The sequence below is a fragment of the Notamacropus eugenii genome, chromosome 1 (assembly GCF_028372415.1).
Source record: "Notamacropus eugenii isolate mMacEug1 chromosome 1, mMacEug1.pri_v2, whole genome shotgun sequence".
Lineage (NCBI taxonomy): Eukaryota > Metazoa > Chordata > Mammalia > Diprotodontia > Macropodidae > Notamacropus > Notamacropus eugenii.
The window spans coordinates 224,310,146-224,336,137 of NC_092872.1; positions in this window are offsets into that span (position 1 = coordinate 224,310,146).

Genomic DNA, 25,992 nt, shown 5'->3' on the forward strand with positions numbered 1-25,992 from the left:
CATGTTTAGGCACTGTTTCAAGACCCTGACCAAATATAATTTATCTCAGTGCTCACTAAGCCAAATTGTCATTATATCCAGTTAACACTAAAAAGTCTATTGCCCCTGTCTTATCAGCTATTGCATGTATACTGGGTGCTAAGTTTAGACCCTAGCTTGGTAGAGTGAGGAAAGAGTTGCCACCCTTTTTCTCATGTGCTTTCCGTGGAGAGTATAGGGGTATATATGTATATGCATATACATTTATATGTATATGTATGCACATATAAGTATATATACATGTGTATATATGTATATAATGTACACATATGACATTAAGGTATAGCATATATAAATGATACACATACATGTTTATAAGCATACATATATATGCATCCATATATGCATCCATTGTATTGTATTCTGTATGCATTCTGTAGCTGTGTAAGTATATATATATGTATGCATGTATGCATGCATGTATGTGTATATGTGTTTAAAATCTATAGCCTAAGAAAAGAGGAACCCATTCTTCTCAATGTTAGATGAATACTTTAAATATTTTTTTGAAGACTCACTGATTTTGTAGCCTATGCAATGGGATATGACTACAACTCAGTTTTAAAATCTAGGTCTTCACCACAGAACGGTGACAGAATATTCAATGAAGTAGACTTGGCTAATCTCAGGTAATTTGGGGGGACTTTTTTTTGTATGATGAGTCTCCTAAGTACATGTCTTATATTTGGTGATCTGGCATTGACCTTTGGAGTTGTCCCATAGTCAACAGTTATCTAGATTCTCAATCCACATTTATATTATCACTCATTGGACTGTCTTCGTAAACTTCCCCAGTTGAGGTCTCCAGCAGAGTGTTATATGAATAGTAGGTATTCAATAAATATTTGTTGAATGATTCATTAAATGGCAGGAGGCCTGAAAAACAACTGCTCTATATATGTTCAGAATTTACTATGACAACAGCTCTTGTGTAGGAAAATGGATGACAAGGTTGATAAAAAGACACAGAAAACCTAAAAAGTCCTTGTATTAATATTAAAAATCTAGCAGACACATGTCTAAAAAATCCATTAAATCAGTGACTTCTTTTTTTCTTTTAAACTAATTCTGTGAAGACCATATGCATACACAGAAATTAATCCTGACAGATGGAATCTAATAAGAGAGCAGAAAACATGAGAATTGTGGCAAATCATCCAACCACAATAATGGTTTAAATTTGAAATTATATCATTTAATGCGATGAAGAAACACTGTCGTGTTTCAGTCAGAAAACAAAACAAAACAAAACTGGGTTTCAGACTGGTCTCTGAAATGAGCTAGATGTGTGACCATGGGTAATAAACTTAATCGCTTAGTACCCCAGGAAATGCTCTGACTAGAAAGTGCAGAAAGATCAGAAAGAATTAAGTGATTTGTCCCAGAAGATCCTCAAACTGAGGAAATCCCAAGTACAGATCAAAATTCACACACATACACGTACACGCATGCGTACACACATATGCATGTACACACAGATGTACAAATGCACATGTATATTTAATCAAAATTATTATCCTGATTTATTATTGAAAAATGTAAAATAAGCAGCACTGACATATCTGGGTAGGGACTAAATGTATTAAATCTTAAACATTCACCTAACTGCCATCCTGGATCAGTCCAATGAACTGACCTATTTCCTCATAGAATCACCAAGGGATTATTTGTTGGAAAAACTGTTTATTGTCTTTGATGGTGCTAATCTTAGAAAATCATGGATATCTCTGCATTTTTTGTATCTCTATTTCTCCACAATAATCAATCGTAGAAGCATAAGCACATCAAATCTTTCTTGAACTTATTTGTATTTTCAGAGACTTCATTAAAATGGTCACATATTTATTACCCCAGGAATATTAAATAAGATATTTAAGTTATACCATGGGAATATAAAGAATTTGGAATATTATATATATATATATATATATATATACACATACAATTGCATTTCTAGATTCATTTTCAGATGTCAGTTATTGTTTTAAAAGAATCACTACTTTGTTAATGAAGTAGTGGTTCATCTTTTTTTTTTTTTCTAGTGCAATTAAGTTAGCAATGATGAACAATATAGGTAATGAGTAGTACCATCCATCATTATATGAAAATTAGTATTAGCAGAATTTTCTTTTAGGTGTAATTGGTAACTAGGCACCTGGGGGTACACATTAGAGTTTTTTAAGTATCAGGAAAAGACCATCAGATACAAAATAACTTCTAATATTTTCTAAGCAGGAGACAGGGAAATAACTGGGGGGAGGGAGTGGCTTCCAGGAAGGCGACTAGGTGGCAGAGTGAATATAGCGCTGAGCCTGGAGTTAGAAAGACACGAGTTCAAAAAAAGACCCCAGATATTCGCTGGCTGTGTGACCTTGGACAAATAGCTTAACTTCTTTTTTGCCTCATTTTCCTCAACTGAAAAATGGGGATAATAATAGCACCTACCTTGCAGAAGAGAATAAAACAAGATGTATGTAAGGAGGATTTTATTTTCCTTTTAGAGTTTAATTCCTCAGAATCCATGACCATGGGGATGTCTCCTTTCCAGGTGTTTACAATTCTAAGAGTCAGTGACAGAAGTCCTACAGAGGCTGCGGGTTAGATAAGGGGTGACATAATTGATATTTACTGTGCTTGCACAGAATGATGGTATTTCTAAAATTAACCTGTGAGCTTAATGTTGGCAAGATGTCTTCTTTGTCTGTTGCTCTATAAAAGCAAGTGGACTTTGTTTAGTCGGGGGGCAGAATCTCTGGGAAAATCCATGGGGAAAAACTCAAATGGGGAAAATCATGAGAATCCACAGGAGAATTTGTGTGTGCCTCAACTGCTCCCAATTGAGACTTGAGGGTATTTAGGGGAATGCACAAGTATGTCTGTCTCTATTGGCCCCATTCAGATGTAGGGGTAGTTGCCCCTGGGAGAAGAGTGATTAGGGAGCCTTAGAAGCTGGTTCTCCCAGCAACCATTTGAAAAGACTAGACTAAAATAAAGCTGATTTTTAACCCCTCTGAAACTGTCTGCCTATCTGACCAGATCAAGAGTGAACCTGTAAGAGGCTGGAGATCAAAATCTTCCATGTCTCCAGTGTGTTATCTGTGAAACACAAATCAACAAGCATCGTACGTGCATCATTCAAAGCAATGAGGATACAAATAGAAGCTGAACAAGTCCCTGCTCTCAAGCTACTCACATTCTAATGGAGTGGAGGGAACAACACATAAAATTTTAGTTATATTAAAGATAAACACAAAGTCAATGGAAGATAAACTCAGAGGGTGAGACAAACATCTATGTTATGAAATTCAAGGTTGAACTTTTTTATTCTATGAGAAAAACAAGTGAAGACTTGATCAGTGACTCCCGATATTTTTGTTTCCCCTTCGGTTCTGACTTTTCAGTATAGTAACTCTGAGAGGGAATGTTTTGTTATATCTTTCTTTTTTTCTTTTTTCTTTCTTTTAAGTATCTCTTACAATTTCCCACAAACAAATGGTAGATATGGCTTAGAAGATATACATATGCATGTATATGTGTATCTGGGCATGTATGTCATACATACATACATACACACGTATATGTATATATGTATATATCACATCTCTAAACTTTTAACTCATTATTCTTTTTTCTCCTTTCTGGGATTCACAATGATTAGAATGAGAAGACCATCCAGGTAATATTCACACTGTGCTCTCTCCAGATTAGATTACATTTTAAATATCAGGTTTAAATTTAGGTATTACATATTTTATGAAGGATACTGATAAGCTAGAATGCACCTACAGGAGGGAAATCAGAATGGTAAAGTGACTCAAGATCATTCTACTTGAAAATTGATTGAAGGAAGTGGGGGAGATTTTATCTGGTAAAGAGCATATATGGCAGGGGATAGAGACATGATAGCTGTTTTCAAGTGAACTATTTCAACTATTTGAAAGGCTATGACATTTTAAAAATGAATTTCTTACTTTCTCATCTTTATATGGAAACAAATTTAGATTTGTTGTACTTGATCTGAGAGACAACTTTCAAACTTAGGATTTATATAGATATAGCGAAAAATTTCTTACCTATTAGAGTTGTCCAAGTTTAGGATGGATTTAGCAGAACCTCCCCCTCCCACACATACACCTCTCCTCTAAAGTAAGAAAAGCAAGGTGGCTCAGAAAAATATGTCATTGTGGGTTTGTTACAAGAGCAGTGTCTGAAATGATTATCAAACAGTGCAGTCTGGCAATCACAAATTAAGATAGTGCACTAGGTACAAGTCAAATAAAATCTTGGCCTAAAAGACCTTGACCTTGACCCTGAGAGAGATTGAAACATATATTAAATACTTTCAAGCTCTACTTTTCTGACTGGATAACTCGTAACAGCTAAGCTTGAACCCTGGTGGCAAAGACTGTCTGGAGAGAAAAAGCTGAATCTAGACAAACCCTCAGGAAATGACAAACCTGTCTTGTTTGGGGCATAAAATCAGTTTAACAGTGAATTTGTCTATTCTTACTGATTCTGTGTAATTTGAGTGTAAGTTAACCCCTCCTGAAAGAAGGAAAAATTTTCAATTGCTACTTTTCGAAGTACATTATTAGAGCAGATGTCTTTTCCTGAAAACAGACTGCATCTTCTGGTGGACTAATCAAGATAAACAAGTTGATTGGGGTTCATAAGCCATGGTTTTGAATGTTTGTGAACCCTCAGATTATTTTGATGCTTATGAAGCTTTTCTAGAGATATCTCATGCAAGAAGAGGGGATGCTATATTGCTAACTATGAGATTAATGTGATAAATTTCCTTTCCTAGAACATAAATGTGAAATATCTATATCCTATAGTAATCCAATAGCTAGACTTCCTATATATTAAGAATCCTTATATAAATTTTATTTTACAGTGAGAATTCATTTCAGAAGAGAGAAATAATAATGGTAATAATAGTAGTAGCAGTAACTAAAAAAGTTGATAATGATATGCTTGGTTCTAGGCTGAACATTAAATCTTATGTTATTCTTCAGTTCAATTCACACTCACTCATTATTTTAGCAGAATATGTGATTATCAACTTGAAATCCAACTGAGTATATACTATATACTTAATCATACTCTTTCTGCCCTTCCTCAGATTACACAAGTAATAATCAACATTTAAAATAAATGATATTATTTGTCCAAAGACCAAAGAAGAAATTACTATATTTAGGGACCAAGGTGACAAAAAGTTTGTTATTATAAGAAGATATTAATGAAAAAAATTGTTATATTTCCCACTATATATTAGTACTAATATTAATAATAAATAAACACATTCTAATATTAACGCTAAACATTTGTAGTATGCCATGGTAGAAAGAAATAAAAAAGACTTTGACTCAAGAGATTTGGATGGGTCTGAAACTTACTAGCTGTGTTACAATGGGCAAAATCACTTAACTTGTCTGGGATTCAGTTTCCATTATAAAATGAGGGCAATAATATTTGTTTAAACAAGATTGCAGAGTTTTTGAGAAAAATTGATTGTCAGCCTTAAGGCACTACTTAAAAGAGAAGTGGATTTGCAAGCTGGACTTAGCATCTGGAAGATCTGGGTTCAGATTTCCCCTCTGACATACACTAGCTTTATTATCATGAGAAAAATCACATAACCAACCTCTCTAAGGCTTACATTTTCCATCTGTAAACTGGGGAAAATATTGTCAGTAGTATAGAGAGGCAATAGAGAATAGTAGATGGAAAGCTGGTGACAAGACCAGAAAGATCTGATTTCTACTTCTGTTTGTGACATCAATTTGCTAACTGGCCCTGGGAAAATCACTAAACCTCTCATTGTTCTAGGCAGGTTTAGAAGATTTTAAGTGACAGTGAAGGTGATTGTATAGGTAGAGGAAGTTCCCTTCCTTGTGAAGTCCCTCACCTAGTTAAATCACAGATCTGGTCACTGTTACTTAGTAATAACCTAATTTAGTAATACCTCATAGGGTTGTGCTAAGGCTCAAATGAGATAACAGGTTTCATGATTCAGGAGAAAAAATGCTGGATTTCAATTAAGATAGTACTGGGGCAGAGAGTTTGAGTAATAAGTATTTACTTAGGTGCCCGTATTGTATCACAAACTGTGATTCTAGAAATATTAATTCATTGGATGCTCACAGTTACCCTGCAGGGTAGGTGCTATCACTATCCTCACTTTACACATGAGGAAAATGAAGCAGAGATTAAGTGACTTGCCCTGGGTCATACAAAGAGTACATGTCTGAGATTGAATTTCAATTCAGAGTCCTATCCACTCACTATACCACCTGTCTACCAAAAGAAAAGAAAAGATTTTAAATAAGGAGCCCTGGGTATGAAATCTATTTGCTATGTGATCATGAGCAAGTTGCTTAATTATTTTAAGCCTCAGTTTCCTTATATATAAAATGAAAAAGGATTGAGTAGACTAAAAGATCTAAGTCTTCTTCCAATTATAAATCTGTATATTCATGTAAAGCAGTTCATAAACTTTCATGGTATTGATGGATAGATATAGCTATATCTCTCTATTAACTATTTATCCTCTATCTATCTGTCTATCTATCTATCTATCTATCTATCTATCTATCTATCTTTCTGTTATATATGTTATATATATATATATATATATACGTGCATATATATACACACATATATGTTATCTCCCTCTAGATTGTAAGCTCCTTGAGGGCAGGGAATGTATTTTGCCTTTTTTTTGTATCCCCAGCTCTTAGCATAGTGTCTGACACATAGTAGATATTTAATAAATGTTTATTGAATGAGTATATGTATATGTAAACATGGAAGTAAATGTAAACTATATCTGTAGAGGGGTTGTATATATATATATATATATAAAAGAGTGTTTATACTCGTATGTATATATGATATGTGTGTGGCATGAAATTATTAATGAAATAGCCATATGTTAAACATATAATTATGTACCAGAAATTACAAAGTGGTAGAATGAAATCTCGAGGTGTTTCAAGAAGTGGGCAATTGTGCCTGTCCCCATGTGGACCACAGCCTTCACTTTTCTTTTTAATTAATTAATTTTAGTTTTCAGCATATCTTGGGGAGGGGAGAGGAAAGGGGAGGAAATTGAGAACTCGATCTTATGCAAATGAATGTTGAGAACACTTCACTTTGCAATATAGATTTCTTGAGCTCCAAGGGGAAGCAATGCATTTAGACAGAAAACAAAGCAGTATTTACAACACAGTCCCAAATTACGTTTATCCTTTAGCAACATATGCAGATTACCTTGAGGATAAACAGCTAGGAGACATCTCTGCATGAAGCAAATGACAGATACTTTGGAATCCTGTTGTTTTGACAATTTAGATTTTCACTAGAATAAGTCACTTTTGTTATTTCCTTTTGTTATTGCTTTGATCTATTTATACATCAGCTTTCCCTTACTCCCCTCCCCCCCAATAAAAGAACATCAACAACAAACCCTCAGGCCAGTCGTTGTACTTGATGAACCATATTCCTGTTAGGATGTGAATATATTTAACACAGAAGAAGCACCAGGTACACCTGCATCGTCCCTGCCAAGTGAAGAATGACTGTTGATTGAGCCATGGTAAATTTCTGGATCCTATCAGTTGCACATAAGTGATACTGCCCATGACACACATAGCTGCAAGATGTCCTTTCTGGTATATTTGAAGATCATCAAAATGAATTGTGTTTGAGGATGGTGCACTTAGTCATTGAAAGCATAGCAACCAGAATGCACAAGCCTTCTCTCCAATGCAACTGTACTTAATGTGCCTAATGTACTCAGGACAGGAGTCTAAAGAGATGAGAGTGTTTTGTTTTCCCCAGTAGCTGACCTAGCAGGAAAGTCTGAATGATAAGGAGTGTTTCTAATGGAATCACCAATAAGATGTCTAAGGTCCTTTCTATATCTAAAGTTCTCTGATTCTAAGATGTGACTGCAGTCAGTCTGCTGGCACTGGATTCCTCTGTCACAATAAAGTTGGTGAGTTAGATGTAAGAACAGAAAAGAGGGGACTAGACCTGGAGACCAAAACTTAGGTCGTAGGTTCAATTCTGGTAAATCCTAACTACTGGACCATAGATGCAGGCTAACTATCATTCTGTGCCTCATTTTCCTCATCTGTAAAAAATAGGGTGGAAGCAGCTAGTTAGATGATGGCTGTCTCTCTCCCTCTCACTCCCTCCCTCCCTCCTTCTCTCTCTCTGTCTCTGTCTCTCTCTGTCTGTCTGTCTCTGTCTGCATCTCTCTCTGTCTCTGTTTCTCTCTCTCTCTGTGTCTGTTTGTCTCTTTCTCTTTCCACCTTGATCATTTCATGAACATTCTATGGCACCAAATAATTACTGAGTGGTAAGTTAATGTGGATCTACTACAAGGCAGGTAGGTAAAGGAAAAAAAAAATCAAAACAATTCAGCTCAACAAATATTTATTACCTGTGAAGTTTGAGTGAGATGCAAGAAAAGGTGATAATGAAATGGATAAACTTATTTTCCTTGAGGGTGACTTTTCTAAGCAAACACCCCAGATGGACTGGTCCCTGAAGCTAAGGCCACAGTCTACCCAAGATCTTCCTCTGTGGATCATTGGAGTTACTCGTATCTGAATATTTTATTGGGTTTGCCCACATACAGGCATCTTGCATATTAATGAATAAGTCTGCTTGTTGCTTAGGCTATTTAAAAAGATAATATGAATAACAACAAAGGTAATATTTAATATCACAAGTATAATTAGGATTTCTTTCATATATGCTAACTCAAGCAGAAATGAAAGTGGCTGTCTCAAGTATTCAAACCTCCAAAATAAAAGCTCAATACAGAGAGCAGGGCTTTATTTCACCTGATTTTCATTTTGTATGTAAATTATGTCTTTAAAATTCCCTAAACTGTACCATGATCTTAACCCTATGCAGAGGAGCTCTTTTGTCAGCTCATCCTCACTGCCAATTTTTTTCAACTCATTTTTTCCCACTCTTTCCATTAGCGTATTATTAGCCTTTGTTTTGTCACCATTCAAGAACACTTCCCCCTTCTCTGTTGGAATAATCCACATGCTACTCCCCTGAGTTGGGAAGATTGAAAGTAATGGCTATTTAATTGAATTTCTCCCCTCAAGGTGCATTGGACTATTTGGCTCCTCATGTCATTAAGGTCATCCTTAGGGAGAGAATCTAGGCTGAGTTCATCTTTATCCCTTGTGGATCATTTTTTGTACCTTCAAACCCCAAACCCTCAATCCCTTCTTAGCCTGGAGCTCTGAAGTTTATTGATTTCTGTTAAATGGAGTTTCCTACTGCTATCTTAAATGCCCCTCTTGGTGCTAGGCTGGTGCCCATTATTACATAGATTTTTTTAAAAAACAAGAGTAGTTGTTCTTGAGAATTTGAGAAACCAGGTCATTTTTACCAACTTCCAGTATCTAGGGACTTTGCAACATTCATATGTCACATTGCACACATTGGGGCAAGTAACTGAACCCCACTTTGGTCTACCTACTGGCCAGATTTGTTTCCATACCAATGCTGATTATATCTATACACACATGTATGTATATATATATATATATATATATGTATGTGTATATTTATGTATATACATATATGTATACATACATATACACACAAACATGCATATATGTATATATCCTTTTTTTTTTTTTTTTTTAGTTAGGCAGGCACAAATACTAGAAGCACCTAGGATTTTTCAACAAGGGTATGAAATATTTTGGTTTGGAAATCTCCATCAACCCAGATTCAGGCTAATCTATGGCTTAGTTGAAAAGTACTAGGGAGTTGCCTCAAACCTAGAGAGTTTAAATGACTTTCAAAGGTTTACAAAGTGATTCAGGGTCAGAGGAGGCAGTTAGATATGCTGATAAATTATCCAAAGAGCTATTTAAATAGTGCAATTCATTATGAAAGTTGAGTTCTTAACATCTTACATGTAATTCACCTAACTGTTTAAGCTACAGTGTCTGAGAGGTAGCATAGGCTAATGGAATGCTGTGGAAGGCAGGAGGATGTGGATTCGATTCCTGTCTCTGCCACATAATGGCTGTAAAACTCTAGGCAAGCTGCTTACGTTCTTAGCTTCCCAGGCTACTCTCTAAGATCTGAAATTGAAGAGAAGGTGCTAATCTGCACTGACAGGAGTTTTCTCACCTGGGAGTTCCCTAGAACAACGATATCACACAGGTTTGTTCTTTTTTGTATTTGTTTGTTTGTTTGTTTGTTTCTAATGGGAAGAGGCTATGTTAGATCTTGGACATTTATATGAAGAATAGTAAGACATGAAAATTTTATACTTGAGAATCAGGGGATCTGGGTTCCAATCTTATCTCTGACAATTATTAAGAATGTAACTACTGGTAGGTTCCTCAGTTTCTCTGAATCTCAATTTACTCATTTGTAAAATGGTGAAAAGCTCCGCTGTGTGTCATGAGCAAACCTCTTAGTGTTTTTGTGAAGAAAGTGCCCTGTAAAATTTAAAGGTCTAGGCACAGGGCCTAAACCTGTAATTGCTTAAGGGAATTGCTTAAGATAAGGGAAACCCTCTCTCCCAATGCAGCTTTAGAGTGAGGTGGAGCACTGAGATAATAACTGACTTGCCCAATGTCACACAGTGAGTCAGTATGTGTCATCTGTAGGATTTAACCTCAGACCCTCTAGGCTTTATGGCCAGCTTTCTATCTACAACACCCTACTGCCTCTTAAAAACTTCAGAGCTCATTATAAATATATCATTGTCATTTATGAAGTTATTTTTTTTTTTTTGGTCAGTATTAGTGATATCGGTGATATTAATGAGAACTCATGATAAGACTGGCCTTCAACAAGTCCAATCAGCAAATTACTTACAGTTTTTATTCTTGAAGAATTGCCAAAGGTAGATAGAGGTAAATTGATTTGTCTAGTCACACAGCTCATTTTTAGCAGTAGGAAATAATGGAGTTCTTATTTACACCAAGGCAAGTCCTCTATCCTGTAACTTCCTCCATTAGACTGTGAATTTCTTGAGAGCAAGAATAGTATTTTGCTTCTCTATCTCCAGTGTTTAGCATATGTGGCACAAAGTAGATGCTTAATAAATAGTGGCTAAGTGGAGAGAGTACCAGTCCTGGAGTCAGAAATACTTATCTTCCTGAGTTCAAATCTGGCCGCAGACACTTCCTAGCTGTGTGAACCTGGGCAAGTCACTTAACCCTACTTGTGTCAGTTTCCTCATCTGTAAATTGAGCTGGAAAAGGAAATGGCAAACCACTCCAGAAATTTTTTCCAAGAAAACTCCAAGTGAGGTCATGAAGAGTCAACTATGACTAAAAAAAAATAAGTGAACAATAATAAGACTGATGCATCTATGCATTAACACTGTATTGTTTCTTTTTACAGCACCTATCAATGACTAGAAAATATGTGATAGATACTTAAACAACAACAATAAAACATGAAAAGAAAGGCACATAATTCTTCATGATGTCCAAAGATCAATTTTACCTAGATGATCAGGGGAAACTGCTTTCAGGAGAAGAGGATGATTGTTTTAGAATGGTGCCAAGAGGAAGAGAGAAGTAAAGAATAATATAGAATATAGACTAATAAAGAATAAAGAGAAATAAAGGAAAAATAAATACTCCACAAACTTACAAATCAAGGTAGTCTTGCTTTTTCAGTTATATGTAGTCATAAATCTTTTCTTTTGATTATATGAATAGTATATACAGGGATGTGCAGAGAACTTTGGAAAATTGCCAATCATTTGATCCCATCAAATATGATGCTTATCTTCATCTTTAAATCAAGGGGACTGAATGAGATAACCTTTGTGTTCCCTTCCAGTTCCAAATCCATTTTTGTAATAAGGAGTTTTTCTTCGTTGAACTGTCATGAAAATATCTATCCTTTTATTTATTTAAGAACACTGAACTTAACCTAATGACTTGTGACATCAGTCTTATTGCATGTTTTTCATAACCATCTGGATAGGGAACAAAACAATTTCAAAAGATAAGAACACATTATCATAATGCAAAGATTACTGTATGAAAATTAACTAAAATTCCCTATTGGGGATCAGAAGGAAAAACACAAATTGGTGGGATGTTTTTTTTTTCCTCTGTGGTTGCATTATGAAATCATATAGTTTCTTTTCCCTTCCTTTACTTATCTTCAAAATGCTAGTGATAGAAGACCTGTTGGGTCTTTTACCACAACCTTCTGCTTCTGCCCCTGAGATGTTCCTAGATGCTCATTCAATGAATACATCAGCTGACTTGCACACTTAAACTGATCCATAAAAGGAAGCTTACAACAAACAAGAAAAATGAGTCAGTTTTAATATCTTTCTACCCATTTAGATCAGGATCAATATGTGGATCACCATGGGTTTTAGGAAATACGGAATGATTGAAAAATAAATTTACATTGTGTACAGTTTTCCTCATGGAGACATCAGGGTGCCATTTTGGGCTTTCAAGAACTTATATTCTTGGGGGGGCGGAGCCAAGATGGTGAAGTAGAAAGACGCACATACACATAGCTCTGAACCCACAAACCACAGAACGGCTAGAGGGGACCAAGCCAGGGTGAATTCTGCACCCAGAGACCACAGAATATTGGAATGAGGGAGATTTCTGCTCCGGAGAGACCTGCAAACCTCTCCCGGGGGGGTCCTTCGCACCGTGGACTGGGCGCCGGGACGGGGAGCAGAGTGCAGCCCTGCTGTGGCGCAGAATGTAGCCCTGCCGCGGCCACGACACCGTGAGGAAAAGATCCGAGAGGGCTACGGGGACGGGATCTCCAGCGGCCACGCTGGTCCCCCCACCCACAGAGGGACCTGCAAACCTCTCGCAAAAGGTCCGTTGCACTGCAGACGTGGAGCCCAGCCCAGACTTGCGGCGGCGGCGGCGGCTGCGGCTCCGAGAGGCACAGATCTGAGAAGGCTCCAGAGACGGGATCTCAAGCTGCGGCACTAGCTACCCCACCAACAGGTGACTGATGGGGGTAGGTGAGAGACTCTCTTTGGCGGGTTGAGAGGGGAGTGGGGTGCCCCCATGGCTCGGGCCCCCCCAGGAGATAGAAGCTGAGAGGCGGCTGCAGACAGGGGCTCCCCAAATGGGCGGGAGCCTGGATCCATTGTGGAAGGTCTGTGCATAAACCCCCTGAGAGAACCAAGCCAGAGAGGCGGCCCTGCCCCTGACCTCAGCACATGTACTTAATTTAACACTGAATAGCAGCCCTGCACCCGCCAAAAACCCTAAGGCGGGAAGCAGCATTTGAATCTCAGTCCCCAAATGCTGGCTGGGAGGACCAGGAGGCGAGGTGGGTGTGAGGAGAACTTTCAGAGGTCAGGCCACTGGTTGGAAAAAATGCCAAGAAAAGGGAAAAGAAATAAAACTATTGAAGGGTACTTTATCGGAGAAAAGACACTTCCTCCCTTCCTTTCTGATGGGGAGGAACAATGCTTGCCATCAGGCAAAGACACAGAAATCGAGGATTCCGTGTCCCAGCCCACCCAATGGGCTCGGGCCATGGAAGAGCTCAAGAGGAATTTTGAAAATCAAGTTAGAGAGGTGGAGGAAAGACTGGGAAAGGAAATGAGAGGGATGAGGGAGAAGCATGAAAAGCAGATCAGCTCCCTGCTAAAAGAGAACCAAAAAAATCTTGAAGAAATTGGCACCTTGAGAACTAGCTTAACTCAGCTGGCAAGGGAGGTGCAAGGGGCCAATGAGGAGAAGAATGCTTTCAAAAGCAGAACTAACCAAATGGAAAAGGAGATTCAAAAGCTCACTGAAGAAAATAGATCTTTCAAAACTGGAATGATACTGATGGACGCTAAGGACTTTATGAGAAAGACAGATATCTCAGAACATACCACACAGATTCGAAAAATGGAAGATAATGTGAAATATCTTATTGGAAAAACAACTGACCTGGAAAATAGAATCAGGAGAGACAATGTAAAAATTCTGGGACTACTTGAAAACCATGATCAAAAGAAGGGCCTAGACATCATCTTCCATGAAATTATCAAGGAAAACTGCCCTGAGATTCTAGAACCAGAAGGCAAAATAAATATTCAAGGAATCCACAGAACACTGCATGAAAGAGATCCAAAAAGAGAAACTCCTAGGAGCATTGTGGCCAAATTCCAGAATTCACAGGTGAAAGAGAAAATATTGCAAGCAGCTAGAAAGAAACAATTCAAGTATTGTGGAAATACAATCAGGATAGCACAAGATCTGGCACCCTCCACATTGAGGGATAGAAGGGAATGGAATAGGATATTCCAGAAGTCAAAGGAACTAGGACTGAAGCCAAGAATCACCTACCCAGCAAAACTGAGTATAATACTTCAGGAGAATAAATGGTCTTTCAATGAAATAGAAGACTTTCAAATTTTCCTGATGAAAAGACCAGAGCTGGAAAGAAAATTTGACTTTCTAACACAAGAATGAAGAGAACCATGAAAAGGTGAACAGCAAAGAGAAGTCATAAGGGACTTACAAAAGTTGAACTGTTTACATTCCTACATGGAAAGACAATATTTGTAACTCTTGAAACATTTCAGTATCTGGGTACTGGGTGGGAGTACACACACACACACACATGCACACACGCACACATACATAGAGACAGAGTGCACAGAGTGAATTGAAGAGGATGGGATCATACCTTAAAAAAAAAAAAAATGAAATCAAGCAGTGAGAGAGAAATATTGGGAGGAGAAAGGGAGAAGTTATATGGGGCAAATTATCTCTCATAAAAGAGGCAAGCAAAAGACTTATTAGTGGTGGGATAAAGAAGGGAGGCAAGAGAAAAACATGAGGTCTACTCTCATCACATTCCACTAAAGGAAAGAATATAATGCACACTCATTTTGATAGGAAAACCTATCTCATAATACAGGAGAGTGGGGGACAGGGGCACAAGCAGGGTGGGGGGGAGGATGGAAGGGAGGGCATGGGGAGGAGAATGCAATACGAGGTCGACACTCATGGGGAGGGAAAGGACCATAAGAAAATAGAAGTAAATGGGGACAGGATAGGATGGAGGGAAATATAGTTAGTCCTATACAACACAACTAGTATGGAAATCATTTGCAAAACTAAACAGATAAGGCCTATATTGAATTGCCTGTCTTCCAAGGGGAAGGGGTGGAGAGGGAGGGAGCTAAAGAAGTTGGAATTCAAAGTGTTAGGACCAAATGTAATGTTCTTACCACTGGGTAACAAGAAATACAGGTTAAGGGGTCAAGAAAGCTATCTGGCCCTACAGGACAAAAGAGAAGACGAAGACAAGGGCAGGGAGGGAGGATAGAGGAGAGAGCAGATAGGTCACAGGGGCAATTAGAAAGTTCGGGTTTGGAGGGGAGGAGGGGATAAAAGGGGAGAAAATGTGTAACCCAAAATTGTGTGAAAATAAATGTTAAAAGTTAAATAAAAAAAAAAAAAGAACTTATATTCTTTTCAAAGTGCCCACAGTTAATTATCCCAAACATATTGTTGTTGCAAATTTGAGAATTTTAACCAATTTTTTTTGAACTCCTAAACAGCTCTGATTATTTCTTCATATAGCCAAGGGACTCAATGGATAGTGTACTAGACTTGGAATTTGGAAGATCTGAGTTGAAATCTCTGCCTCAGATACTTACTGTGTAGCAGTGGGCAAGTCACTTATCCTCTTGAGTTTAATTTACTCATCTATAAAATAGATATTATAATAGAAGAGATGATATAAGAATTAAATGAGATAACATACAAAATCTTCAAATCTTCAAATCTATATAATAAATGACATTATTATTAATATATTATATTATTAACACACACTATATATGTTATACCCTGAAGCAACCTGTATGTATATTTATTTTGTAAATATTTATGTTTTGTGTATGTGTGTGTGTGTGTGTGTGTGTGTGTGTGTGTGTGTAGGTGTTTCACCACCACTACCACTCCAGTAGAATATAATCTCCCTGAAGTTAGAGATTGTTTTCTTTTTCTCTTCATATTCCTGTTATCTAAATATAATACCAGGTTCATATTAATAATTTAAGAAATACACTTACTGAATTTAATTAAATTACATTTGTATAATTTCATTTTTCCCTTTATTATTTGATATATCATATTTCAGTGGTTTAAAGAGTTATTATTAGATATGTTAATGTAGAAAAGCTTTCTGATAGCCTCTACTTAGTTAGAATATGCTTCTGGTTGGCTAGTCTAATCACAGCTTAAGAAATCTATCAAGGCCCTATGCTATGAAATAGTACCCACATGTAAAAGTGTGGTACTCAACCTATGATCTTGTATAAAATAAATTAACAATATATCACAAAATAATGCATAAAATATCAAGATAGAGATCCCTTGAGGCCACTGTTGAAAGCCTGACTCTTAGAATCCATTTTCATAAAACAAAGATGATGAATGGTGGTAAAGGGCTACTGTATTAAAAACAAAGTTTTTTACTCCTTAGGTAGAATCAAAACAGTTAAAAGTAGGTAACTAAACAGATAATAAACAACAGACCATGTGCTGTAGTGAGAAAAACACTGCATAGAAAATCAATAGACCTATTTTCAAGTGCCATTAAATGAACTGCATGACCTTGGGCAAGTCACTTCAAATCTTTGAGACTCATTGTCCTAAGACATAATATATGCAGATTCCCTTAGAAAACCTCTGACAACCTTTGTAGCTAGAAATCTTCAGCTCCTTTACTGAGGAAAAATATGTAGAAAGAGTATCATATCTGGGATCAGAGAAACTTTACTCCTTGGGTCTCTGTGTGGGTCTCAGTTCCTCATTAGTAAATGTAGGTGTTATACTTTAGACACCAAGTTCAGATGTCCTTTTTAGCTCTGTGCCTATGAGCCATATCCCATTTCTCTACCTTAGGACTGGTTGTCATGATGCCTGGAATACTCTGTCCCCTCACCTGTATCTTAGTTTCCTCTGATGCCTCCAAGACAGCTCAAATTCTACCACCTTTAGGAGAGCCTTCCTGGTTTCTAGCAGCTTCAAATAATTTTTCAGTAGATATGACCTTAAATATACTCTGTAAGTGTGTAACTTGTATCACTTATTTACATATTGTTTCTCTCATTGGAATGAGGGGACTGTCCGCTTCTAGTAGGTTTTTTTTGACTTTTTAAAAAATCCCTAGAACATACCACAGTGCTTAGGTAATAGATGCTTAATAAATGTTTGTTTGTGATTAACTGTTATTATCTCATGGGATAATCTCTAGAGTTCCCTCTATTTCCAAGATTTTATGACTCTAATGCAACAGTATTCCATTTCTATGCCTATCAAAAATACAAACTGTAAAAGAAATATTAATAGAAAAGTAAAATTTCACAATACAATATTTAAAAGGGAAAATGGTGGAATGGGGAAGAGTATAGATTTAAGGATAAATTCATATTCTAAGGCCATATGTGGATTTAATAGCCTATATAGATATATAAAAGAGCCAATCTTTTAATCTAAATCTATTTATCTGTCTATCTATTTATCTATCTATCTATCTATCTATCTATCTACTCATTCATCTAGTTATACATTCATGTCATTTATTCATATATGTATTATTTACTTGCTTAATTTATAGATAGTGGGACTAGATGTTCTTTACTTTAAAGATAGAATCTATTCTTTTAATAGTAACTTTCATGATTTGAGGTTTAGTAACCAAAATTTATTGGAAGGAAACTGGGTAGTAAGGAAATTTACCAATTCTGTGACTTCCTGCAAGTTCACACTGCTGGTGAAGTTGGGATAATTTAATGAGTGAATTTCAAATATCTGATTGACATGCATGCAAATTTCTTCATTGCTTGAGGAAGACTGAGCAAAAAAGTCTGACTCATCCTGGGTTTATCTGAAGGCAGTTCCTAAACAATTCAATGGAGTATTTGCATGAGGAAGCTGTATGGCTGGATTTGCAATGCTGTGTTTAGTAAATGAGTAGAGATGTTATTGTTTAGAATGCCAGATAATTTCATGCTAGGATGAATTTTATTGATGTTTCCTTATTGAAAATTGTTTTGCTTTCAGAGGGGAAGAGAAGTTGAAATCTTTTGGGGATGTACTACGCCCTACAGCTGTATCCCTCCAGAGGAATAAACCTGAGAAAGACTTAGCAATTCTATCACTAATTAGATGGGAGCAGGTAAATTAACCTTCTATTTGATCTGGGCTTTATTTCTCTTATTTTTTAAGGACAATAACATTACAGTATGTTTAAAAGAACTTTGAAAAGTAGAACATTACTAATTTAATTAATATAACTTAACAGACGTGTACACACATGTGTGTGTGCATTCACACACATATTTCTGTGCACATATGTGTATGCACATATGCATGTGTGTATGAACATGTACATGTGTGTGTATACAGAGAGAGATTATGGTACATAGGTATATATATATATATTCTATAGAGAAGACTGTGAGTCAACCATATGTTCATCAAAACATAAAAAGATCATTCATAAAGCATCATGAAAAACATTTCAATGGAATTATAAATATCCCCAAATATTAGAGTTAAGCCCTGATCTCATCAAATTATGTCTTTAACATATAAAGTATATGCTGCTCAAAGCCTGAAATAGAAAAGTCTACTAACATAGCTGTAATGTAAGCTCAGATCTGTTTAATCTGGATACTAGCTATCATTGAGAGTAAAAGGTCTGGACTGACACATATATGAAAAAAAGATGATGACAGATTTTTTCCCTTCAGATATTCACAAAAAGAAAAAAGTCAAGATATTGATTCACATCAGTAGACCTATTGGTGTTTGTTTGTTTATTACAGAAGTTTGTTAAGGAATACTCATGGAAAAGCTCATTTGTCAGAACCCTAGAGTCATAGGAAATCAGAATAGGACTACACTTTGGAGCTCAATTTAATCATGGACTGCATGAAAGAAAGCATGGTATCCCAGGTGAGGAAAATGATAGCTCTTTGAGACTCTGCCCTGGTTGAGGCCCATCTGAAGTATTAGATTCACTTAAGGACATCACATTTTCAGAAGGGTAGTGGTAAGCAACGTAACATCTAGAGTATACAAATAGAAGGATGAAAACCATGAGACCATACCACTGGGTTACTGGTTGAAGGAACTAGAGATATTAAGGCTGGAGAAGAAAGGATTTGTAAGCAAGATAACAAAATTGTTTTATTCAAGTATTAAAATGCTATCATGTGAAAGTGACAGGTATTTTAGAGGGGTTGTTATAAGGGTAATATAAGGGAGACAGCAAAACTTCCAAAAAAAGTAAGAAATGGCTCCCTTCGGAGGTAGTAGGTTTTGTTTTGTTTTTTTTTTTTTATTTTTTTTAATTTTTTTATTATTTTTTTTTATTTTTTTTTTATTTTTTTTTTTTAGGATTTCTTTTTTTTTTATTTTGCAATGTTTAACAATCACTGCCATACAATTGCGATTTTATCCCTCCCCACCTACTCCCCACTACCCCCCTCCCTCCCCACGACTGCATACAATTCTGTATAGATTCTACATATACTTTCCTATTGAGTATATTTTCACTAAAGTCATGCTATGTAGTCAGACTAAGATAAATGAAAGAAATCGTATAACAAATCAGAACATGATACACAAACACATACACATACACAAACATGATCTGCTACAATATGTGAGTGACTTCCATATTTCTCTCTCTGAGTGTGGCAGGCATTTTGCCTTGAGATTCTCCATTGGGATTTTTTTTTTTTTTTTTGGTAAGAAGTTATTGTGTTATTACAAAAATCTAAGTCTACCAGAAAAAACTCTCACACACTGTGGTTGTTGCTGTGCATAAAGTTCTCCTGGTTCTGCTCCTTTCACTCAGCATCAGGTCATATAAGTCCTTCCAGGCCTCTCTGAAGTCTTCTCGTTCATCATTTCTTATGGCACAATAGTACTCCATTACATTCATATACCATAATTTATTCAGCCATTCCCCAATTGATGGACATCCCCTTGACTTCCAGTTTTTGGCAACTACATAGAGTGCTGCTATAAATATTTTTGTACATGTGGGACCCTTTCCCATTTTTATGATCTCTTGGGGATATAGTCCTAGTAGCGATATTGCTGGGTCAAAGGGTATGCACATTTTTGTAGCCCTTTGGGCATAGTTCCAAATTGCTCTCCAGAATGGTTGGATGCGCTCGCAGCTCCACCAACAATGAGTTAGTGTTCCAACTCTCCCACATCCTCTCCAGCATTTATCATTTTCTTGTTCTGTCATGTTTGCCAATCTTATAGGTGTGATGTGGTACCTCAGAGTTGTTTTGATTTGCATCTCTCTAACCAATAGTGATTTAGAGCATTTTTTCATATGATTATAGATAGCTTTAATTTCTTCCTCTGAAAATTGCCTGTTCATATCCTTTGACCATTTATCAATTGGGGAATGACTTGTATGATTATACATTTGGATCAGTTCTCTATATATTCTAGAAATGAGACCTTTATCCCCGAGCTTAGCTGTAAAAATTCTTTCCCAATTTACTACATCCCTCCGGATTTTGGTTGCATTGGGTTTGGTTGTGCAAAAACTTCTCAGTTTAATGTAATCAAAGTTATCCATTTTGCATTTCATAATGCATTCTATCTCTCCTTTAGTAAAGAATTCTTCCCTTCTCCATAGATCTGATAAATACACTATTCCTTGCTTCTCCAGTTTATTCATGGTATCAGTCTTTATACCTAAATCATGTACCCATTTGGACTTTATTCTTTTGTATGGTGTCAGGTATGGGTCTATGCCTAATTTCCACCACACTGTTATCCAGTTTTCCCAGCAATTTTTGTCAAACAATGAGTTCTTATCCCAGAAGCTGGGGTCCTTGGGTTTATCAAACAGAAGGTTGCTATATTCCTTGCCTACTGCATCTTGAGTGCCAAGTCTATTCCACTTGTCTACCTCTCTGTTTCTTAGCCAATACCAAGTGGTTTTGATAATTGCTGCTTTATAGTACAGTTTGAGGTCTGGTAGCGCTAGGCCACCTTCCCAAGCATTTCTTTTCATTAGTCCCTTTGATATTCTGGACCTTTTGTTTTTCCAAATGAATTTTGATATTATTTTGTCCAGCTCTAGAAAGTAATTGTCTGATAGTTTAATTGGTATGGCACTAAATAAGTATATTAATTTGGGTAGAATTGTCATTTTTATTATATTAGCACGGCCTACCCATGAGCAACTAATGTTTTTCCACTTACTTAAATCTGACTTTATTTGTGCAAAAAGTGTCTTGTAATTGTGTTCATATAATCTCTGGGTTTGTTTTGGCAGGTAGACTCCTAAGTATTTTATACTGTCTACCCTAACTTTAAATGGGATTTCTCTTTCTATCTCTTGCTGTTGGACTTTGTTGCTAATATATAGGAATGCAGAAGATTTGTGTGGGTTTATTTTGTACCCTGCAACTTTGCCAAAGTTGTTTATTAATTCTAGTAATTTTTTACTTGAATCTCTGGGATTCTCTAGGTAAATCATCATATCATCTGCAAAGAGTGATAACTTAGTTTCTTCTTTGGCTATTTTAATTCCTTGGATATCTTTATCTTGTCTAATTGCTACAGCTAACATTTCTAGTACCATATTAAATAATAGTGGTGATAATGGACAACCTTGTTTCACCCCTGATCTTATTGGGAATGCATCTAGCTTATCCCCATTGCATATAATGCTTGCTGAAGGTTTTAGATAGATACTGCTTATTATTTTATGGAAAGTTCCCTTTATTCCTACATTCTCCAATGTTTTTAGTAGGAATGGATGTTGTATTTTGTCAAAAGCTTTTTCTGCATCTATTGAGATAATCATGTGGTTTTTGTTAGCTTTATTGTTGATGTGATCGATAATGCTAATAGTTTTCCTAATATTGAACCAGCCCTGTAGTCCTGGTATGAATCCTACCTGATCATAATGTATTAATCTCGTGATAAGATGCTGTATTCGTTTTGCTAGAATCTTATTTAAAATTTTTGCATCTATATTCATTAGGGAAATTGGTCTATAATTTTCTTTCTCTGTTTTGTCTCTTCCTGGTTTGGGTATCAAAACCATATTTGTATCATAGAAAGAATTTGGGAGGACTCCTTCTTCCCCAATTTTCAAGAATAGTGTATGTAGTATTGGAATTAACTGTTCTTTAAATGTTTGATAGAATTCACTTGCGAATCCATCTGGCCCTGGCGATTTTTTCCTAGGGAGTTCATTGATGGCTTGTTCAATTTCTTTTTCTGAGATGGGGTTGTTTAAGTATTCAACTTCCTCTTCTGTTAATCTGGGCAATTTGTATTTTTTAAAATATTCATCCATCTCATTTAGATTATCGAATTTGTGGGCATAAAGTTGGGCAAAGTAGTTTCTAATTATTGTTTTAATTTCCTCGTCGTTGGAAGTGAGTTCACCCCTTTCATTTTTAATGTTAGTAATTTGGTTTTCTTCTTTCTTTTTTTTAATCAGATTGACCAAAGGTTTATCAATTTTATTAGTTTTTTCATAAAACCAACTATTGGTTTTATTTATTAATTCAGTAGTTTTCTTAATTTCAATTTTATTAATCTCTCCTTTGGTTTTCAGTATTTCTAATTTGGTATTTACTTGGGGATTTTCAATTTGTTCTTTTTCTAGCTTTTTCAACTGCAAGCCTAAGTCATTGATCTCCTCTTTCTCTATTTTATTTATGTAAGCATTCAGAGATATAAAACTACCCCTAATAACTGCTTTTGCAGTATCCCATAAGTTTTGGTATGTTGTCTCACTATTGTCATTCTCTCGAATGAAATTGTTGATTGTTTCTATGATTCTTCTTTAACCCAACCCTTCTTTAGAATTAGATTATTTAGTTTCCAATTGATTTTTGGTTTCTCTTTCCATGGCCTTTTATTACATGTAATTTTTAATGCATTGTGATCTGAAAAGGATGCATTGATTATCTCTACCTTTCTGCACTGGATTGTGAGATTTTTATGTCCTAGTACATGGTCAATTTTTGTAAATGTTCCATGTACCGCTGAGAAAAAAGTATATTCCTTTCTATTCCCATTTAATTTTCTCCAAAGATCTATCATATCTACCTTATCCAGAGTTTTATTTACCTCCTTAACCTCTTTCTTGTTTATTTTGAGGTTGGATTTATCGAGTTCAGAGAGGGGGAGGTTGAGGTCCCCCACTAGTATAGTTTTGCTATCAATTTCTTCCTTCAACTCCCCCAACCTCTCCTCTAAGAATCTGGATGCTATACCACTTGGAGCATACATGTTTAGTAATGATATTGCTTCATTGTCTATGGTGCCTTTTAGCAGGATATAGTTTCCATCCTTATCCCTTTTGATTAGATCTATTTCTGCTTTGGCTTTGTCTGAGATTAGGATTGCTACTCCTGCCTTTCTTACATGAGCTGAAGCACAATATATTCTGCTCCATCCTTTGACCTTTATCCTATGTGTATCCCCCCGTTTCAAATGTGTTTCTTGTAAGCAGCATATTGTTGGATTATGGCTTTTAATCCATTCTGCTATCCATCTCCGTTTTATGGGAGAGTTCATTCCATTCACATTCACAGTTATGATTACAATCTGTGTATTTCCCTCCAACCTCTTTCCTACCATTAGTGCTTTTAGCTCTCCCGTCTCCCTTCCCCTCCTCAATAGTATTCACTTTTCTCTCCCTCCTCCTGCAGCCTTCCCCTCCTTCTTTTGACCCCCCTCCCTTTTAGTCCCCTTTACTCTTATTGCTTCTTTCCTCCCTTTTAGCCACCCTCCCCTTTCTTCCCCCTTCCCCTCCTACTACCTATAGAGCTAGTTAGGCTTATCTACTTAAGATTATTGTTCCCTCCTTTGAACAAATCAGATGAGAGTACCTCTCAAACAATGCTCATCTCCCTCCCCTCCTTCCCTCTACTATAGTTTTGTACTTCTTCCTGTGATATAATTTGCCATTTTCTGCTTCCCCCTTTCCACACCTCCTATTACATTCCCTTCTCATACTTAAATCATATTTTTGACGTGACATCATTTACTTTATGCCCGTTCCCTCTACATATATCCCTTTTATCATAATAGCTGCACAGTTCTCAAGATTAACAGGTATCATCTTCCCTTATAGGGAGGTAAACAGTTTGCCCTAATTGAGTAGCAAGTTTTTGTTTTTGTTTTTTCCCCTCTGTTTACCTTTTTATGATTCTCTGGAGACCTGCATTTGAAGATCAAATTGTCTATTAAGTTCTGGTGTTTTGGTCAGGAAGCTCTGGAAATCCCTTATTTCGTTGAATGACTTTCTCCTTGCCTGAAATGTTATGCTGTACTTTGCTGGGTAGTTGATCCTTGGTTGAAGTCCCAACTCCTTTGCCTTACGGAATATTGGGTTCCAATTCTTTCGATCTTTTAATGTAGAAGCTGCAAGGTCCTGTGTGATCCTGACTGTGTGTCCTTGATATTTGAATTGTTTCTTTTTGGCTGCTTGTAGTATTTTCTCCTTCACTTGATAGATCTGGAATTTGGCAACGATATATCTTGGGGTTTTGAGTTTGGGATCCCTTTCCGGTGGGTAACGGTGGATTCTTTCGATGACTATTTTGCCCTCTGAGTCTAGTACTTCTGGGCAGTTTTCCTTGATGATTTCCTGGAAGATATTGTCCAGACTCTTTTCTTCATCATGGGTTTCTGGCAGGCCAATAATTCTTAGATTTTCTCTCCTGGATCTATTTTCCAGGTCAGTTGTTTTTCCAATTAAATATTTTACATTTTCTTCTATCTTTTCATTCTTTAGATTTTGTTTGACTGATTCTTGTTGCCTCATTGAGTCATTAGTTTCTACTTGCCCAATTCTAATCTTCATCGTAGTGTTTTCTTCAGTTAGCTTTTCCATCTCCTTTTCCATCTGACCAATGTTTCCCTTTAAGGAGCTATTTTCTCCATTTAATTTTTGTACTTCTTTTTCCATTCGACCAATTTTCCCAGTTAGGTTTTGGGTTTCCTTTTCCATCTGATCAATTTTCCGCATTAGGTTTTGGGTTTCCTTTTCCATTTGATTAGCTCTTCCTTTTAGGGAATTATTCTCTCCAGTTAATTTTTGAACTTCCTTTTCCATTTCTTCAATTTTCTTTTTCAGATTGATGTTCTCATCAGTGAATTCTTTTTTTATAGTTTTAAAATCATTGGCCAGTTTTTCTTTTATATCCTTCTTCAGACGTTCCAGGTAATCTAGTTGTGCTTGCGAGAAATTCATAGTCCCATCTGAGGTTTCAGATGGAAGTACAGTCTCAGCTCTAACCTCTTTGGTGTTTGTGTTTTGGTCCTTATCCCCATAGAAAGATTCTATGGTTTTTTCACTTTTCGTCTGCTTTTTCCGATTCATGATGTTGGCTGAGTGTTGTAGCTTTTGGTTCTTTCAGTCAGAAGGTACAGATCTTTAAGTTGAGCTGATGTGTGTCTAGGCTAAAAGCAGGCTTTTGTTTTTTGTTTCCCCGATCAACCCTGGGGTTAGCTTGTTAGGTGTGTGGGAGGGGTGGTCTGGTCTCAGGATATCTCCTCAGCTGACTTGAGGCAAAGGCAAGGTCAGGGGATGGTGATCCCAGCTTCCCTATTGTCTTCCCTTTTCCCCTGGAGGGCTGGGGCATGCCTAGAAGCTAACGCGTGTTCCCGCCCCTCCTGGGGCTCGTCTCCCAGCTCTGAGGCTTGCCTGGGTCTCAGTGCGAATTTTCTCTGCCCTGGGTCGTCTGTCCCTCCAGATAGCCTCCACCACGGTGAGAAGAATCCCCCTTTGCCACTTTTCCAGCCTGTGGTGTTATGAGACCACCCGCCCCCTTCTGCTGTTCCCACTGATCCAGGATTAATCTGGGGAAGAATTTTATGGTTCCCTCACGGTCATCAGGGGGGAGGAGAGAGCACTTACTGATCA